At 46.8% G+C, this 16,275-nt stretch overlaps 1 protein-coding gene and 1 long non-coding RNA gene across 9 annotated transcripts in view; one reads left to right on the top strand and one right to left on the bottom strand.

Annotated features, from left to right (window-relative positions):
• rbfox3a (RNA binding fox-1 homolog 3a) overlaps window positions 1–16,275 on the bottom strand; it is a 595,842-nt gene that overhangs the window by 149,051 nt on the left and 430,516 nt on the right. The gene's annotated exons all lie outside the window — the stretch shown is intronic.
• Window positions 8,406–15,438, top strand: LOC112435236 (uncharacterized). Its single transcript, XR_013099763.1, has 7 exons — window positions 8,406–8,646; window positions 11,908–12,017; window positions 13,240–13,371; window positions 14,340–14,439; window positions 14,558–14,617; window positions 14,716–14,806; window positions 14,973–15,438. It is a non-coding gene; the product is annotated as an uncharacterized LOC112435236 (long non-coding RNA).

The following is a 16,275-nucleotide window of genomic DNA, read 5'->3' as shown; positions in this document are numbered from 1 at the left end:
GAATGTTTTATGTTAACAAATTCTTGTCACTGTAGGTTTATAAAAAAAACCCCGATGATTAATAAATAATATGTAAATGTTTTTTGTAATTACAGTAAATTTTGATTTAAATAGAAATCACTGGATTTTACAAGTCTTCAGCCAAGACGGAGAGCAGAGAGGTGAAGATGTCCATGCAGATTTCACAAAGCTGCATAAATAATTACATTTTAACCTGATCGGTTTATATTGTCTCATTGTTAAATAGTGAAAGAAGCTGTGTTTGCATATTTGCAAGTTTCAGATCATCAAACTCATTTTAATTTCTTCTAAAATCCAGAAAGTCCACGTGCTGAGGCTCAGGCACACTTAGCTTGATCAGGAAAATGATCCAGAATACACCAGCACGTCCACCAGAACAACAAATAAAAGTTCAGGGTGGTCTGATCATAGTCCTGTCTCAAAAACAACTTAAAAACTGCAAAAAACAATTTACTGTTTGATGACCTTACACATGCAAGACATTGACCAGAAGAAGAAGAAGGTGGTGCATGTTCTTATTCAACACTGTCTGAATACATGAAGGAAAATAAAATGAAAGTGAAGCGTGAAAGAAAGAAGCACGTCCCTGCTGTCCAATTACACTGTTCGTGTTTTATAAATTGGGACATTCGTGAGACAAGCTAATAAGAGAATAGAACAGACTGGCTGACCCAGAGGTGTGTGTGTGTGTGTGTGCGTGTGCTTAACAACATTACATCCCATGTATCCACTGAATTCATGGGATGTAAAACATGCTCAGAGCAGCTGGACTTATCCAGGCTCAGGGAGGATGTTACAGGTGGAGAAGGTGGAGCGGAGAAACCACATCAGCACATACTGTGGAAACTTTCACTCGAACATGAGCCACTAACTTGCTCATGTTTTGAATATGATCAGTTTCTTTACACTTTCTATAAAAATGTCAAAGGAACAATCTATTTCTGAACACAGTAATTAATATTATTTAAAATGAGGGAATGAAAGCCTGAAGTTCAAAAGTAATACAGCAGTGATTTAAGTCATGAAGGAGCAGGTCACTGATGTTTGGAGACTGTGTGGTAACATCCAGCCTGACCCTGCTGCACAGGCCGGCTCTGACTTTAACAAGCATGTTCTCACTTTTTACCCTTCATTCTAATTTGTGTTGTACAGTTATTTCATTTTTAACCTTAATTTATATTTTATTCCTTCCTAGTTAAATTTACCCTTTTTAATTTTTCATATTTATTTCCTATCTTATTCATAGCCTTTTCCTTTTTTTGTTTTCTTTAGGTCACGAGCAGTTGTCCAAGCATTTCACTACATATCGTACTGTGTATGACTGTGTACGTGACAAATAAAATTTGAATTTGAATTTGAAACTTTAAGGAAAACTTTGTCCTGCTCTGATTTCTCGTTTGGCTCTCGGCGAAGGTGGTCGCACTTTTCTCCTCTCCTCCTCTCCCTTAGCTTCCCTGCTTAGCCTCTTGTGTCCTTGTCTAGTCTCGTGTTTTTTTGTATTACTTTTCCCTGGAACACTCTCTCACAGTCTGTTCTCTAAAACCTAACAGAGAATTATGGATTTGATCAACGGGTCAATGCTATTGACACCCTTTTCTCAACGAGAAGTCTGGGCTCGGGTGAGCCTGAGTGTCCGGGTGGTACTTTCCCTGCCGGATACACGATGGACGGGTGGCAGAAATGGAGGGTCGTGTGCCTGGCGGACTGTCGATTGAGGACGCTGAAGATATCTACCTGTTCGGAACCATGATAACAGGGTTCTTGCTGATTGGAGCTGGCTTGGCCCTGGCTTATCGGAGAATTAAGAAAGCGGAATCGGCTGTTCAAAACCCCACAAGGCTGCCCGCTGGGATTCAAACGATGGGACGAGGTGTGACTTCTCAGAAAGGGCACATTGAGTGCAGCATGGATAAGATCTTGGAGAAGCTTACGGCTGCCGTGAATACTCAGAATAACATCTCTGAGCGCAAGTTTGATAACATCATGGAGAAGCTCACGGCTCACCAACGGGAGATTGAGAGACCAGTGTTGGACTGTTAGAACAGCTTTGAAATTCTCATGAGCTGTTCGCACTAAAGAAAAACCACCATCATAATGCGGCTATCCCTTCGACCCCAGCTGTGGGCTCAAGGCTGGCGCCGAACAACAACACCCTGATAACGACTGTTTTTAGACTGTTCCTCCCACTCCATGCAAGGCCACCTGGGTTGGCTGGAAGACTGTTAGTGTCATGGTCCTGGGCCATGTTGGCCCAGTGTTCTTAGTTTTCTTGTATGTTTGTATTTTGTTCCTTATTTAGGCCATGTTTTCTGAGTTGCCCTGTTGTGTTGTTCCCTAAGTGTTTTCCCTTCATGGCTTTTACCCCCTGTGTGCCCCTCTGTGTATCTGTGAGCCCTCGTCTCTCCTTATGTTTTATTCCATGTTTCCCCTGCCCATTATGTCCAAGTTCTCCCCGTGCTCTCTCTCCCCCCCCCTGTGTGCCCTGTGTATTTATGAGCCCTCGTCTCCCTTTGTGGTTGTTTCATGTTTCCCCAGCCCGTTATGTCTGTGTTTTCCCTGTGCTCTCTCTCCTCCTGTCTGAACCTCTGTGCACTTCCTGTTTACTTTGTGACTCTCACGCCCGTACATGTCATGTTCAGTTCACCCCGCCCTGTCTCGTTATGATTATCAGTGTCACCTGTGTTCCCCGTGTGTTCCCACTTTCCTCGTTAACCCTCTGTGTATTTCTGTCTGCGTCTCCCTCTGTTCAGCGTGACGTCGTCCCTCATGCTGTGTGTGGATCTCCCTGTGTCTCCCTGTGAGTTCTTAGTTTATGGTTTCCCAGTTTAGTCTAGTTTGTATGTTTGTTCTACCAGCAAATAAAGCTGTGTTTTGAGTTCACCTCCCCGAGTCTGTGAGTCCTGCATTTTGGGTCCAACTCCTGCCTGCCGCACAGCGATTCATGACAGTACGACGTCACCACAACATGGACCCAGCAGACTTACCCGGGGAGAGCGATCTGACACGTGTCCAACGCCTAGTCGAGTGGATAACCCACACTTCCAATACAAGGGCAAAGATTGTGGGGATAAATGCTATCGAAGCAATCCTCAAAGGAAATTCTCATCTCCGCCAGGTCAGAGGATGTTTGGACTTATTGGCCAATTTGAATGAAGCCCGGGAGGCGGCGCGAACTCGGGAAATATCAGACTTGGCCCAGCAGCAACAGACAACAGCCACCCTGGAGCAGCCGCGTCAGTTTCACCGGCCGGATGTGGTTTTGCCCGGCCCTTTGGAGCCATCTGCGGGGAAGAAGCGTCGATCACGCCGCGGGCGCGCCACCCCACAGCCGGACGTTCGGACTTTTACATCGCCGGCTGTGGTGAATAAGGACTCTTTTTCTGTGTCGAACCGTGGGACTATTCATTCAGGGGTTGTGTTTTGTGCTACGGATGGTTATGTGAACAGTTTATTAGCTGCCCAGCCTCCTGAAGCTCTCTTAGCTGCCCAGCCTCCTGAAGCTCTCTTAGCTGCCCAGCCTCCTGAAGCTTTCTTAGCTGCCCAGCCTCCTGAAGCTTTCTTAGCTGCCCAGCCTCCTGAAGCTCTCTTAGCTGCCCAGCCTCCTGAAGCTCTCTTAGCTGCCCAGCCTCCTGAAGCTCTCTTAGCTGCCCAGCCTCCTGAAGCTTTCTTAGCTGCCCAGCCTCCTGAAGCTTTCTTAGCTGCCCAGCCTCCTGAAGCTCTCTTAGCTGCCCAGCTACAAGCTGCGTCTCCTGTGTCCCCGCTAGCACAGCCATTAACTCCACCACACGCTCCATTTTCACCTCTACCATCGCTTCAGTCATCGGTTCGGTCTGCCACTCAGTCGCCCTTAGTTCCGTCATCCACACTACCACCTGTTTCCCTTCCACCACCACCATCACTACACCCAGCCATTCAGGCTGCTACTCAGTCAGACATTCAACCCATAGCCCTGCCGTTAATATGCTCTGTAGCTGAGCCACTAGCCGCCCGACCTGCAGCCACTTTAGCCACTCCTCCACCCGTCACACCTCCACTACAACCATCACTGCAGTCCCCAGTGCAGTCTCCAGTGTCCCCAGTGCAGTCTCCAGTGTCCCCAGTGCAGCCTCCTGCAGCCCTGCTTTCCCCAGTGCAGTCTCCAGTGTCCCCAGTGCAGCCTCCTTTAGCACAGTCACCCACTCAACCACCAGCACCACAACCGTCACTACCTCTAGTTCATTCCCCTGTGAAGTCGTTAACTCCACCACCTACTCCACTCTCACCACCACCGTTACTACAGACATCAGTTCAGTCCCCTGTGCAGTCATTTACTTCTCCACCGTTAGCAGCTCAGGTCCCCGTGTGTCCAGCAGCTCAGGTCCCCGTGTGTCCAGCAGCTCAGGTCCCCGTGTGTCCAGCAGCTCAGGTCCCCGTGTGTCCAGCAGCTCAGCTCGCACCTGAACCTTTGGCCCAGTTCCCCGTAGCAGTGCAGTTTTCTAGCCAGCTTAACATTGAGCCCGGGGTCCCAATTCTCTCTGGCTCTACATCGGCTCCTGCTGGAAGCTCGGATGAGCTCATCCAGCACTCCGCGGCTCCCGTGTCGCCATTTACCTCGTCCGCTGGGGGTTCCAGTGAGCCCAGCCAGCGCCTCCTCGTCTCCGCTGGAGGGTCCGAGGGGCCCGTTCAGCCTCCTGTCTCCGCTGGAGGGTCCGAGGGGCCCGTTCAGCCGCCCGTCTCCGCTGGAGGGTCCGAGGGGCCCGTTCAGCCACCCGTCTCCGCTGGAGGGTCCGAGGGGCCCGTTCAGCCACCTGTCTCCGCTGGAGGGTCCGAGGGACCCGTTCAGCCTCCTGTCTCCGCTGGAGGGTCCGAGGGGCCCCTTCCATTCTCACGCCTCCTGTCTCCGCTGGAGGGTCCGAGGGGCCCGTTCAGCCTCCTGTCTCCGCTGGAGGGTCCGAGGGGCCCGTTCAGCCTCCTGTCTCCGCTGGAGGGTCCGAGGGGCCTGTCCAGCCTCACGCCTCGTCGGCTGGAGGGTCCGAGGGGCCCGTTCAGCCTCCTGTCTCCGCTGGAGGGTCCGAGGGGCCCGTTCAGCCTCCTGTCTCCGCTGGAGGGTCCGAGGGGCCCGTTCAGCCTTACGCCGCATCAGCTGGAGGGCCCGAGGAGCCTGTCCAGCCGCCACCTGCGACCGCCTCGTCGTCGCCTGGTCCGGCTGCATCCGCCTGTGCTTCTGCTACGCCTGGTCCAGCCTCTGCCTGTGCTTCTGTTACGCCTGGGCCAGCCTCTGCCTGTGCTTCTGCTACGCCTGGTCCAGTCTCAGCCTCTGCTTCTGCTACGCCTGGTCCGGTCTCAGCCTCTGCTTCTGGTCCAGCTTTGGCTTCTGCTTCTGCTCCGCCTGGCCCAGCTTCGGCTTCAGCCTGTGCTCCCCCTGGTCCAGCCTCAGCCTCTGCAGTTCCGCCTGGTCCAGCCTCAGCCTCTGCAGCTCCGCCTGGTCCAGCCTCAGCCTCTGCAGCTCCGCCTGGTCCGGCCTCAGCCTCTGCAGCTCCGCCTGGTCCGGCCTCAGCCTCTGCAGCTCCGCCTGGTCCGGCCTCAGCCTCTGCAACCTCGTCTGGTCCGGCCCCCGCATCGCCACCGTCTGGTCCTGCCTCGACTGGTCCTGTGCCCACCAGGCCATGGCCAGCATGCCTGAGACTGGAGGGCCGCCGCTGCCTTCCGCGCGGTCGGCCCCCTGAACTGCTCCGTCGTTGTCCCCCCCTTCGCCATCGCCGCTGCCTTCCGCACGGTCGGCCTCCGGACCAGCTCTGTCACCTGTGCCACCCACCTGGTCGGCCCCCCGACCGTGTGACCCGTGAACTCTTGTGCCTGTGGGCTCTGGGTCGGCCCCCTGAACCTTATTTGGACTATAGTCATGTGCTCCTGTGTTTCTGTTGTTTGTTTTTGTTTCCCGTTCTGGTCCCTCCGTCCTGGTCCCCCGCCTCCCGCCCTGGGTGGGTTGTTTTCTGTTTTTGTTTTTTCGGGTTTGGGCTGTCGGGAGCCAGCCCTTGAGGGGGGGGTACTGTCATGGTCCTGGGCCATGTTGGCCCAGTGTTCTTAGTTTTCTTGTATGTTTGTATTTTGTTCCTTATTTAGGCCATGTTTTCTGAGTTGCCCTGTTGTGTTGTTCCCTAAGTGTTTTCCCTTCATGGCTTTTACCCCCTGTGTGCCCCTCTGTGTATCTGTGAGCCCTCGTCTCTCCTTATGTTTTATTCCATGTTTCCCCTGCCCATTATGTCCAAGTTCTCCCCGTGCTCTCTCTCTCCCCCCTGTGTGCCCTGTGTATTTATGAGCCCTCGTCTCCCTTTGTGGTTGTTTCATGTTTCCCCAGCCCGTTATGTCTGTGTTTTCCCCGTGCTCTCTCTCCTCCTGTCTGAACCTCTGTGCACTTCCTGTTTACTTTGTGACTCTCACGCCCGTACATGTCATGTTCAGTTCACCCCGCCCTGTCTCGTTATGATTATCAGTGTCACCTGTGTTCCCCGTGTGTTCCCACTTTCCTCGTTAACCCTCTGTGTATTTCTGTCTGCGTCTCCCTCTGTTCGGCGTGACGTCGTCCCTCATGCTGTGTGTGGATCTCCCTGTGTCTCCCTGTGAGTTCTTAGTTTATGGTTTCCCAGTTTAGTCTAGTTTGTATGTTTGTTCTACCAGCAAATAAAGCTGTGTTTTGAGTTCACCTCCCCGAGTCTGTGAGTCCTGCATTTTGGGTCCAACTCCTGCCTGCCGCACAGCGATTCATGACAGTTAGACTACTTAGCCTGGCAGGGCGAAGGACACTGTCTCAGCTGAACTCTGGACACTCACACACATACACTGATAAGCACTCATACATCCCCCGTCCCCTTCCAATGCCTTCGATGCTTGTTGCCTCCTGGGAACACGAGGCGGGTCTGGGCCAGCGCTGGAGAGTCGGCGCAGTGGCAGGATGGCTGCTGTGTTGCCTGGGATTACTCCTCACCCCCTACCCAACCCTGTTGCTGGTCACGTGCTCTATAATGTTGTACTGTGGACATTTATGTGCAGAGGAGTTTTTTTGTTTCCTGTTCTCATGCTGTTTCTAAGTTTCTTTTTTTCCTCTTGTACTTTCCCATTGTAGTGTACATTTCAGTGTTTTTTCTGTAATGCAACCGTTCTCTGACTGTATCCCCATGTGATGTCTGTGTTGTGTGTGTGTAAGGTCAGGGGGCGAGTTCATTCCACTGCAGGGCAACCTGCCACTGCATGTGGCGAATAAAATTTGAACTTGAGCTTGAACTTGTAACAGACGATTTCACTGTGACAGTGGGTGTGTCGGCTCCTAAAATCTAAGAGAAAAACTATTTTGAATTTGTTGTGTTTTTTGCCTGTAAGTGCGTTGTTAACTGCACAGTTAACTCAGGACTAAGCCATCTGAACAGCCCTAACCCCAGCTCACTGTTTGGTCTTTTTATTCCAGGAAATGCTCCTTATCATTCTTTAATACACTGTAAAAAAAAGTCAGTAAAATATACAGCAAAACACTGTCAAATTCCAACGGTAATGGAGCGTAAAACCAAAAACTTCCTTTTACTGTATTAAATAGATTGAATAACCGTTAATTGTGAGACTGGATAAAACTTTGTTTTTTACTGTAATAAAATGTTGAAATTATAAATATTTTCTGTGAAAACAAATAAATATGCATACATTTTATAATTACATATTGTAATGTTGAAAATGTCTGAAAAACTTAGATTTTACGGTATTATTTGAGTAAAACTACATCTTTTGGGGTTGTGCACATTGGAATTCACAGTATAAAGCTGTAGATTTTTAAGCAAACAAAAACATTCATTTTTACAGAAACAAGATGTTAAAAAATAGGGTCCACCGTAATAATACAACCAGTACATACCATTAAAAAAAAAAAAAAAAAAAAAGCAAATATCAGCAGTGAAAGACAATAAAACTGATAGTATTTTTATTTTATTTTAAAATTCAGATACTGATATACAGATTAAAAGTTAGGCCTGCAGTATATCATTGTTAACCTTCTGATAAAAAAAATCAACAGCAAAAGAAGATGTTAAAAATAAAGTTTATGGTTGTGAATAAAATTGATTTCAATAATCTTTTTTAATTATTATTTTAAAACAACTTTATGTTGTTGTGTTTCACGCCATATTATCAGACCACCTTAAGTGGGTCGGCCTTAAATTTTGAATTTGTGTGATCGCTGTTGATTGGTAGCTAAACTGCTGGTAAACTGTGTACAGACGTTTTACGTTCGAATTGCAGAGAAAAAAAAATCTGGTAGCAACATTGTGCAGTATGAGCGAACCATTTCACCAAAAAAAGGGGGAGCAAGGCAAGACATGGCTGCAGCGGTCTGCAGACGTGACTTCTGATCAAATTCGAACCTCCTAAAGAAACAAAGAGCGACGTTACATTGCGGGATGACGTCACCTGAAAATGACCAATAGCGCGGCGCGCTGCTGAGCTGTGTGCCAACCGCTCTTTTTTTCATGCAGGACACTCAAGTTGGCTTCGCTAACGGACACAGTTTTGAACTCGTATATTAGCGCCATTTATTGCTGCTTGGACCACAGCATCTTCGGAATTTGTAGACATCCTGGCAGCTTACAATTAGTTCGAGGTGAGGTGAGTACATGCAACTTCAAGTTATCTCTGTTATAAAAATCCACCAGCCCAGCGTTTATAGATAATTTTAGCAGTTCGTTTTTTATGAGTGAGGTTGTGAATTTAGTTAGCATTTGTGAGTTGAGTTAGCATTACTGTCGCGAGGGAAGCATTGCTCTGGATTAGTTTCTGTATATGGCGTGCTTAATTCGCTAGGGAGGAATTACCAAAGTACATGGAGTTATGTTAACCTGTAATTTCTGTGGTAAGGTAGTTCAGTCATCAAGGGGCTACGTGCTTCATTGTAAACTGCATCGGAATGAGCCACGTTGTTTCTTTCGGTGTATTGAAGCAGGCTGCAAGCAGACATACACCAGGTATGGCGCGTTTAAGGCTCATTTTTACCGAAGACACTCTGCCCCCACCCATGTCACTGGTGTGGCGGTGGTTTCTTCGTTTACATGTGCAATGGCAATGTGTGAACGTCAGTGTCAGAACTCTAAAGAGTTAATAGCGCATCTGAAGAGCCATATTGTGGAAGGACACGTGGTCACTTGTCCAGTAAGAGGATGCACAAATACCTTTAGAGTTAAATCATCTTTTACTGCTCACATGTCACGTAAACACAGAGTTTTCAGACAGCAGCATTGGTGATTTATATAGAGAGTCTGCATGTCAATCATCATCTGTTCCAACCACATCAGATGACTTTGTACCCTTGATTTCCGAGCCTGCTGCACAGTCTATTACAGATGAAGATAACATGGAAATGCCCCCTCAATTCTGTGATCTTTTTCTGAGAAACGTTTCACTATTCTACTTAAAATTGCAGGGTCAGTTTCTACTGCCTCCTTCAACCATAGAGAACATTGTGGAGGCAATGCAGAACATGCATGAGTTGGGACAGACATACAGTTTGGGTAAACTTGCATCACTGTTAAAAGATGACACATCATTATCAGAGGAGGACATCAACAAAGTCTGCGAGTCTGTCAAAAGCTATGATCTTTTTTCTGCATGTCATACCGGGCCATTGAGGACAGTGCACTCCAGAGCTCAGATCTTTAAAAAAGCCTTCAACTATGTGGAACCAAAGAAAATATTTTTAGGGAGAGATGAAAACAGAAAAGATAGGTTTGCCTATTATGTGCCTTTAAGAGAGACTTTGAGATGTCTGCTAGAGTCTGATCTGTGGCAGAAATCAGAAGAGCCCTCTACTGAGCCTCCTGCTGATGTTCTGTGTGACATAACTGATAGTAAGCTGTTTTAAATAAAATGATTTTTTTGGTCAAAACCCATCATGTCTCAAGCTAGTACTCTACCAGGATGCCTTTGAAGTCGTTAACCCTTTAGGCTCTGCAAGGACAAAACACAAGGTATTAGCTGTATATGCATCAGTGGCAAACTTGCCACTTCATGTACGCTCAGACACAGATCACATGTCTCTTTTTTTTTTTTTGTCTTCTTTAGCTCTCAGCGAAGGCGGTCACACTTTTCTCCTCTCCTCCTCACCCTTATCTTCCCTGCTTAGCCTCTATGTCCTTGTCTTGTCTTGTGTGCATTACTTTCCCTGGAATAGACTCACACTGTCGTTCTCTAAAACCTAAAAGAGAATTATGGATTTGATCAACTGGTCTCTGAATGCTCTCACCCTATGACAGCTGGGATAGGCTCCAGCGCCCCCCACGACCCTGAAAAGGATAAGCGGAAGCGAATGGATGGATGGTCTCTGAATGCTATTGACACCCTTTTCTCAACGAGAAATCTGGGCTCGGGAGAGCCTGAGTGCCCTGGAGGGACTTTCCCAGCCGGATACACGATGGACGGGTGGCAGAACTGGAGGATCATGTGCCTGGCGGGACTGTCGATCGAGGACGCTGAAGATATCTATCTATTCGGAACCGTGATAACAGGGTTCATGCTGATCGGAGTTGGCTTAGCCCTGGTTTATCGGAGAAATAAGAGAGCGGAACCGGCTGTTCAACCCCCCCCCAAGGCTGCCCGCTGGAATCGAAATGGAACGAGGCGCAACCTCTCACAACGAACGTAATATGGTCAACACCTTGGAGACGCTTGCAGCTGCTGTGAAGGCTCAAAACAACACCATTGAGCGTATGAGGGGAAACATCAGAGAGAGGCCTGCTCAAAATGAGACCCTTGAGCGACAGTTGGAAAACATCGCGGAACGGATCACTGCAGTTGTGAGGTCTCAGAATCAAAAGAACGATAACACCATGGAACAGAAGTTTGATACCATCATGGGGAGGCTCGCGACTCTCCAACGGGAGATCGAGAGGCCAGTGTCGGAGTGTTAAAGAGCAGCCTGAAAAGTTCTCCTGGGCTGCTCGCATGGAAATTAACAAAACCAACATAAACATTGCGGATCCCCATCACGGCGCCAGCTGCAGGCCCAAGGCTGGAGCCGAACAATCACTCCCTGATAACGACTGTGTTACGGCTATTCCCATGCAAGGACACCTGGATTGGCTGGAGGACTGTTTACTTAGTCTGATAGGCCGAAGGACACTGTCTCAGCTAAACTATGGACACGCACACACACTTACACTGATAAGCACTCACTCATCCCCCCTCCCTTTCCAACGCCTTCGATGCTTGTGCCCTACCGGGGAAGATAGCAGTCAACTGGACCAGCACAGATGCTGCAGGACCGGATGCGCTGTCTACACCGGCTCTCTCTTACCCTTTACCCGCCCCTGTTGCTTGTCTTGTGTTTCTATGGTGTATTGATAGTCATGTGCTTTTGTGCTGAGGTGTTTTTTCTGTTATCAAACTGTTCTCCCACTAGGAGCTCAGTCTGAGTGGAGTTTTTTTTCTCCTCCTCTTACCTCATGTAGTGTATTTTCGTTGTTTTTTCCTATCAGCCTACCTTTCTGACATGTCTGCCCAATGTGATGTTTGTGTAAAGTTGGTCAGAAGGTTCCTTTGTAAGTGCGCATGCGCCATTAGCGTGCTGCCTGCTGTAACCCTAATTTCCCTCGGGATGAATAAAGTATTCTGATTCTGATTCTGATTGTCTTACTGTGCAGGGAGAAAGATTTTAAAGAGTTTGTTCATGCTAATGGGTTCTCTGAATTACTGGCAGACTTGAAAGAATTGGAGGACAGTGGGATTGTTGCATCAGATGAAACTAGAGTCAAAGGAACTTTGTATTGCATTGCTGGTGATAATCTGGGTTCTCACTGTATTGGTGGCTTCACTGAAAACTTTAGTTCTTCAAAGTACTTCTGCAGGTACTACCTGATAACGAAATCTGAATTTCAGGGTGCTGACCCAAATCTGTGTGGACCAGAACATACCAAAGAGAACTACAACTCTGCTGTTGATCGCCTCCAGATTGACAATACACCAGACGTCGAAGGAGTGAAGTTCAGGTCAGTGTTCAATTCACTGAAATACTTCAACGTTTGTATGCCAGGCTTGCCACCATGTCTAGGTCATGATATCTTTGAGGGAGTTTTGGCTTATGATGTGGCACTGTATCTGAAATACTTCATAAAGAAAAAAGCATGGTTCACTTACTCAACTCTGAACCGACGCATCAAACAGTTTAGTTACCATGCCTCTGATGCTTCTACAAAGCCATCTGAGGTCAGTCCTCAAGCAGCTAAACTCTCAGGACAGGCTATACAGAACTGGAACTTCCTCCGACTGCTGCCTCTCATAGTTGGTGACATAGTGACAGACCCCACAGATGATGTGTGGAACTTAACTCTGCAGCTGAAAGATATTGTAGACATGGTGTGTGCTCAGAAAATTTCAGTGGCTCAGGTAGCATATCTTGATATTCTTATTCAAGAATATTTAGAGTCAAGAAAAGCTCTGTTCCCAGAATGCAACCTGAGACCAAAACACCATTTTCTACGCCATTACCCAGCACTGATTCTGAAATTTGGCCCACTGATAAGATTATGGACAATGCACTTTGAAAGTAAGCACAGTTATTTCAAGAGGTGTGCCATAAATCTGAAAAATTTCGAAAAACCTCTGCCATACACTCTCTGAAAGACATCAGATGTTTCAAGCCTATCTTGCAGCAGGGTCATTGTGTCAATCTGTCTTGAAAGTCAAAGATGGTTCTCCATTTTACTCAGTGCTGTACAGTAAAGCCATTCAAGAAGCAGTTCAAATGTTTGACTTTACTGAAACCAATACAAAGGTCACAGTAGAAATGATGTACAAGGGAACACAGTACAAGAAAGGACACTTCCTTGTCACAGGGGGCTCTGACTCTGTTGAGTTTGGTGAAGTAGTTCTCATTTTGATTAAGAATGACAGTGTTTATTTTCTGGTGTCGGTGCACGTGACAGAATACCATTCTCAGTATCATCTGCACTCAGTGAGAAAGGAAAAAGAAAAGATGCAGTGTGTGAACATCATTGACTTAATTGATTTCTATCCATTAACATCTTACATGAAGTATGGGTACCAAATGGTTCCATTAAAACACAGTGTGCTGTCACAATAATGGTGCTGTTAGTTTGGTACTTACGAAACACTGTATAAAAGTGTAGTATCAAGCAAGATCAGCTTCATATTTTAAGACCAAAGGTACCACTTGGTGTAAATTGACCTTTATTCACATTCTTTTATCAGACATCTTGGAAATGGGGGACAGCATAAGGAGTTCCATTACTAAGGTGCTGCCGGACCTGTCTGCCTCAATCCTTGAAATTGTACTGGAGGCACTACAATCATTAGGAGTGGAGACATCTGAGAAACAAACCAGTAAGTATCCGGTTGTTCAGTGATGACGCGACGAATCCTACTTCCGGGTCTAAAGTAGTCTGCGTTTAATATGGCTTTTGTGTTGTTAACATGTTTAATGTTATGTATTTTCTTCTATTTGATCTCAAAAAGCTCCTAAAACAGTCAGTGATCACTGTTGACCTCCCTCGGCTTTTATTACCGCTAATCATTTATTTAAGCTCAGTTTTTAAAACCTTAGGATGTAACTACAGCCCACCCCATGCAGCAGTATATGAATGACTAACCTCGTATTGTGGATGGATTATCTCAGTTGTTCTCCTGGCTGAAGTTTGGTCCTTTTACAGCATCCTGCCATGCGATTACATTTGTTCCTGACCACCGAGAACACTCACGTTAACTTTTATCCAGTGGAAAAAAAGTTAGCTTGTTTATATTATGCTAACATAGCTGTGTTAGCTAGCGGTCACGTAGCACATCATTATATACCAGCTAGCCCAACTTCAGTAACCCTACAAACGTCACTGCTGTTTAGTTTTCTGTCTTCATTTATGTTGGAAGTGATAGCAGAGCTGTACATTTTAATTTGTTTCCAAAACCCCGCAGTCAGGACATGCTATATGGTATTTAGATAGCAGGGAGTTAGCTCGCTAGCTTCTAACTTCTAACTCTGTTAAATGTCATAAATTCCGTTTTCATGGATGCCTGGATGTTAAACTCAATTGTTACACCTGGTAGAGCAGAACGCTGATCATTTTAGATGAAAGACTTTAGACAGTTTTTCAACTCTCAGTAATGCCACAGTGATCGTTTGATATATGGACCTGCAGCGGAGTTTAGACCCAGACACGGCTAGTGACGTCAGACTGAACAACCGGATTATGATTTCATTGCACAATAGCCATGAAGGGCTTTCTGTTTTTTCTATTATGCTTTGGCCATTGTCCAAAAAGTACAATTAATCTATTGTTTGTGATATTGTTTTACAGCACCAAATATGGAAATTTCAAGCCAGGCCAGCATATCGTCTCCATCTGTTTTAAGGTTTAAGGGTGGTGGCACAGCTAAGACCCAAGAGTCTCTTTCAAGGTTAGTAAAGTAAACAGATTCAAGAAGATATTTTACACATTTCTTTGTTGTCTTTCTCTAAATCTTATTTTGTCTTTATTATGATTAAAAAGGTTTGTTTTGTTCCTACCCTTTTCAGACACTGAATTTGAGCAGAAACCATAAGGATACTCAAAGGACCTGTGACTCTCAGGAAATGGTGAGATTTCAGGTCATAATATTTTTTTCTTTTTTTTCTCCATTAAATTCATTTTCCCTTTTCCCTTTACAATATTGCTGTTTTGTTTTTGTAAACAGCATCAAATGAGAGGGACAGATGAAACAGTTTCAAGACAATGGCAGGAAAAACATGCTGAAGATTGAAACAAACCTTGGCTGGAAATATTTGGTATGTGTTTTACCGTAAATCAAATTGTTGAAAAACATTCAGCTACACTGCAACACAGGGAAACTTGATTTGCACTTATTTTGTTACTTTAATTTCTTGTCTCATTATTTTTGTCAGTTATTATTGTTTATGGTGTATGCCCTTCTTGTTTTCTTTCTGAATGCAGAAGGTATCTAGCCAGTCCACAATGAAAGCTTCGTTGCACCCCATTAGTCGAGTTAGCAGGCCGCACGCTACACCGGCATGACAGAAACAGCAACTCAGGTAAAAGCAGAGGAGGGGGGCTATGTGTTTACGTGCATAACGAGTGGTGTTGTAACAGCAGGATCATTCACACACACTGTTCTCCTGATTTGGAGGTTCTGGCAGTCTCGTGCAGACCTTTTTACATCCCGAGGGAGTTTACAGTAGTTATTGTGATAGCTGTTTATATACCGCCGGATGCTAACGTTAGCACAGCTCTCAGCCTCTTGCTCAACACCATAAACAAACAACAGCTTGCCCACCCCGATGGGGTTTTTATTGTCGCCGGCGACTTTAACAAAGCGTGCCTAAAGACTGTGCTTCCTAAATTTGTCCAGTTTGTGGACTTTGCTACGAGAGGAGAACACACTTTGGACCATGTCTATTCAAACATCAAGCATGCTTTCAGAGCGACACCCCTCCCCCACAAATACAGGCCATTTACCTGGCTGGATCTGACCACCTCTGCATGTCCCTCACTCCCACCTACACCCCCCTGCTGAGAAAAACAAAGCCCCAGACGAAGACAATAAAAACCTGGCCTGAAGGAGCCCTTTCTCAACTGCAGGACTGCTTCTCAACAACTGTATGGGATTTATTCTCCAGCCACAACCTCCAGGAGTACACGGACACTGTACTCTCGTACATCAGGAACTGTGTTGACAATGTCACCGTCAACAAAAGGGTCAGGGTGTTTCCAAATCAAAAACCCTGGATGAATAGCGAAGTGCAATCCCTCCTAAAAAGCCGCAACACTGCCTTCAAGTCAGGGGACAGGGCTGCGTATAGGGCAGCCAGGGCAGACCTGAGTAGAGGCATCAGGAAAGCTAAGGCTGCCTATAGGAGGAGGATTGAAGATCACTTTGCTGACAACGACCCCAGAAAAATGTGGCAGGGGATCAATCACATTACCAACTACAGAAGCAATAACCAGGCGACATCTAGGACTGATGCCTCGCTGGCTGAGGATCTAAACTGTTTCTTCGCCCGCTTTGAGACGACCAGGCCCTCAGCTGCCACACCACTTCCACCCACCCCCAGCACTGGCACACTAACACTCAGGGAGCATCAAGTGAGGTGTGTTCTAAGGTCAGTGAATCCCAGGAAGGCGGCAGGTCCTGATGGAATACATGGAAAGGTTCTCAGAGCATGTGCTGACGAACTGACCGGAGTCTTCACTAAAATCTTCAACCTTCCCTTGTCATCAAACACCGTCCCGCCCTGCC

The sequence above is a fragment of the Maylandia zebra genome, linkage group LG8 (assembly GCF_041146795.1).
Source record: "Maylandia zebra isolate NMK-2024a linkage group LG8, Mzebra_GT3a, whole genome shotgun sequence".
Classification (NCBI taxonomy): domain Eukaryota; kingdom Metazoa; phylum Chordata; class Actinopteri; order Cichliformes; family Cichlidae; genus Maylandia; species Maylandia zebra.
Note: the sequence above shows the minus strand (reverse complement) of the source record. Positions and strands in the feature narration are given on the sequence as shown.